Here is a 4,273-nt window from a genome sequence, read left to right as displayed (position 1 = left end):
CAAGAAACCTTTCAACCCCATCCTCATATTCTTTTCCAATTCTCCTAACTTTCATCTAACTATGATCTATTGTTTTTCATAGTCAAGGAACATAGTTGTGAAGCTTAACTCTAGCTACTTAAGTCAAATATTCAAATAAATCAAATAATAAGTATTAGTCGATAAATTAACTTGACTAATACCTAATTTTCAAATACAACGAATGCCTTTTTTATTTTATAAAAATTTTGGTAGAAGGAATACGAAATAATTTACACGATTTTCAAATCAACCGACCAACCAATCAAAAATATAAATCAACCAACCAACAATATAGTGAATAAGATAAAAAGGCAAATTTCAGCAATCATAACTGACAAAACAAAAACAACAATCTCAAATCAACATATAAAGTTCACTAAGACTAACTTTTGAATCTAAAACAAGACTAATCAAAGTTCCTAACCAAAAAAAGATTTGGCCAAACATTCAACATATTATTCATAACAAAAATTTGTCAAAAAATTTAGAATGAATATATGCAAATTATGAAAAAATTACAAAATTGAAAAATAATCAACTATAAAAGTTTTCACAAGCATCTCATGATGTGTATAGCAAGCAATTAACTATAACAAATAACTAGCAAACAAACATAATCCCAATGAACCCCGAATTCGCACACAAAACTCTCTAACAATCAAACAACTAAATACAATCACTCTAACACTATAATAAAAATACCTATTTGATTAATCATTGTTTTCAATAACCAAACATGCCAAAAGAATGGAAAAAGAAGCATCAGAAAGAAGAGGAAGAAGAGAGAAGAGAGAGCTTACCATGTAATGACGAATAGACAACATCAAAACAACGCAAAACAATGACAATGATGATGTCGAGAGTGATGAAAGATAGTTGTTTGGTCGAAAATTTGGTGGAAACGTCAAATTTTTTTGGTGGAGCAACTTTCTAGTGGGATTAAGGTTGGCGACCACGATGACAGAACAATGGGGTAAAAGTGAAAAGTGAATACATGAGCTACATTAAAATATTTTTGGAAAAAATTCATGACAGTTTTAGCAATAATTATTGTGAAAAATATTTTCCACGATGTTTATTTTCTTAATTGCCATAAATCGTATAAACCATGGCGTTTTTCCACATGTACGCTGTAAAAAGTTGAAGGTAACGTTGCTTTTTTACCTGTAATGCTTGAACATTTTACAAACGTTTTTTATATAACCACCATAAGAAGCAAAAATTACTCTACATTAATTACAAAAATGTCACCGCCTTTTCTTTTTTTACGTTTGTTCTTAAAACCGCTATTAATAAGCGTCGTTAAAAGCTTATTTTCTAGTAGTTCATATTCCATTGGCTTCTAAATTCTACTTTTATCTTCTAAACCTTGAATAATGTATTTCATCATCTCTCTCAAATAAATTTCATCCTAATATAATTTCAATATTGAAAAAACCTCTTCTTAATACATAATTATAAAACTATTTTTTTTAAAATGATAACCATGGTAGGAAAAGAATTGAGTTAGAGTGTTAAAATGCTACCATGGTTATAAAGAGTTTGACTTATTTCGAAAACATCCCAAATGGCTCAGGATACATAAAACACCCATGGGTTTAACAACGTAGAACAAAGCCTCAAGGCACAGTAACTGCCCACAAGCCCAACATAATATTCATCCCACAAAAACTTAAAGCACAAGAAACATAGGGTGCTCAACCCAGCCCACAAGTCATACACATAAGAATATCACATATAGCAGAGTCTTATGGCCTTTAGCCATTTTAACAGCATTCTATCAAATACAGTCATCCAAACAAAAGAAAATATATGTCAACACAGTTGTGGGCTCTAAGATGGCAATATACATAACATTACATGCCTAAACCAAAAGAGGACTACTAGGCTATGCCCGCCTATGCCTCTGGTTGTTTCCCTTCACGTCGAGCCAAACTAGATGGCTCTCCTGAAAAGTATTGATGAATAGCAGGGTGAGACGTAAAGTCCCAGTAACCAAGTATTAATTTATGACATATACAAGTAGGATGGCAAGTTGGTGAAGTAGTGCTTAAATATAGTTTAAGAAATAAATGGTACTTTAATAGATACAATCACATAAAAAGAGTATATCTCTCCATCCACAACACATTTCATATAAAAGTACATATATGCAACAACACAATGAAATATGTCCTCCCATCACCTTACTCCTCCTTATGACTCCTTGACAAGGACCCGGGCTTTCTGTGCTGAGTAACCCGGCCAAAGGTCGCCCCACTCACATCAAGCAACGGGCCCCTCCTGTACCTACACCGCCCAAGAATGGACTATGGTGCAAGAGGTGTCTACCCAAGAGTTCATTCTCAGTTCCGGGCCAAGGAAAAGGAAAAACTACAAGGGATCTAACAAAAAGGCCAAACACTGGGATCAATAGTGTAGGCATGCCGCGCGGGCTTCAAGAACAATTATTCTCCACATAACAAAATCCCAACCTCCACATATGACCCCATGCATAGTCACAATATAAATCAAAATATCATAATCTTCAAAGTAAGATGATATAATTTCAAACAAAGTACGACACATTTTCATCATTTTTTTTAATAACAAAATATTAGTATATTAAATTCAGCACCACAAGAAAACAAAATTTACAATAAAACCCAACTCAAGCATACTTAAATCAACATACTTCCCACTTCACCAAAATTTGTCATATAAGAAAATATACACTTTATTCACAGGCATAATTTCACAAATTAACTTGAGAAAACATAATAAACACCTTACAATACAAAGCATGTATATAAAATAAATTAACCCCAGTTACCTCTACTCCAAGCTTAATCTCACAGCTTGAGAAATAAGAGCACAAATTATAAACTCCGAAGTACAAGATAATCTACAAATAATATAGATACAATTTAATTTATATACAAATAATTAACTTAAATTACATAGAATTTATTATTAATAATATCTATACATATATTTACTATCCAAAAATTCTTACTTCAAATAACAATTTTTCTCTACCCAAATAACTCATTTAAATTATAAATATTTATAAAATATTGTTTTTATCTAATATTGTAAGAATCTCAATTTATAACTTAAGTTTCTAGTTTCAAAATTTTTCTAATAATATAGTCTTAACCTATTTTACATTTTAAACCGATTAAAATATCAATAATATATTAAGTAACCCAAGTAAGTTATTTAACTTAAATTTAATCGGTAAAAAACATTCTATATATCTTGAATGATACATTTTCCAACCAAAATCTTAGTTTAAAATTCTCAAAACAATCAATAAACAACTATAAACCGATTAAAATTTCAATAATATATCAAACAACCCAAATAAATTATTTAACTTAGTTTTAAACGGTATAAATATGATATATATCATAAGTGACAGATTTTTCAACAAAATAAATTTGATTTTAAATACCATAGGTAATAAATGGACAAATCTAAACCGATTAAAATTTCTTAATAATAAATCTTTAAATTCCTACGGTCAAATATTTTCGAAACTCAATACTTACTCTATACCCAAATCACAAAATTTTCTCTAAACATTATAATGATACTACTAATATAAAGCTCTAAATATATAGGAAATATTCATAGAGAAAAATTTAATAGAAAGAAGTGTTTAATGTACCTATATGATCCCCAAATGCTAGCACGTCCTTGCAGAAATCTTCACTCAATCTCTTGTTCTTTGTTTTTCTTCCTGCGTCTCTCACCTCTCTTTCTCTACTCTACACAAAACTCACACTCTTTTATTTATCCTTTAACATGCCAACCATCCTTCCTTAATTTTTCTTCCTTCATTTATTATTCCTCCCCATTTTTCCTCCTCCCTCTTTAATAACCCGCGTCAAATTCTTCTTCGCCTTCAATTCACCCTGCTTTTCCACCGACTTAGGTGGAAAAGTTGGGGTGTGTTATTTTTTTTTTAATATTAATAAAATATTATTATTTAATACTAATAAAATATTATTTTACATTATTTAATTATTTTTTTGAATAATAATTTAAATTTTTTTTATAATAATATTTAGGATGTTACAAATATGATGAATAAAAAATGAGATGTTACATTTTCTGCACTCATTATTTGTGAATAGACTAAGTGCATCCAATACCCTAAACTAATTTTTAAATGCATTTAGTATCTAAAAGTATGTTGTAGTTTACCTATCATCTTGAAATATTTCTTTTAAAGATATGTCCAGCATTCTAAAGTACTTTTTCATTT

The sequence above is a fragment of the Neltuma alba genome, unplaced genomic scaffold, assembly GCF_004799145.2.
Source record: "Neltuma alba isolate B1F8T4 unplaced genomic scaffold, ASM479914v2 tig00000917_pilon, whole genome shotgun sequence".
NCBI classification, from domain to species: domain Eukaryota; kingdom Viridiplantae; phylum Streptophyta; class Magnoliopsida; order Fabales; family Fabaceae; genus Neltuma; species Neltuma alba.
The sequence above is the reverse complement of the archived record's forward strand: the minus strand, read 5'-3'. Positions refer to the sequence as shown.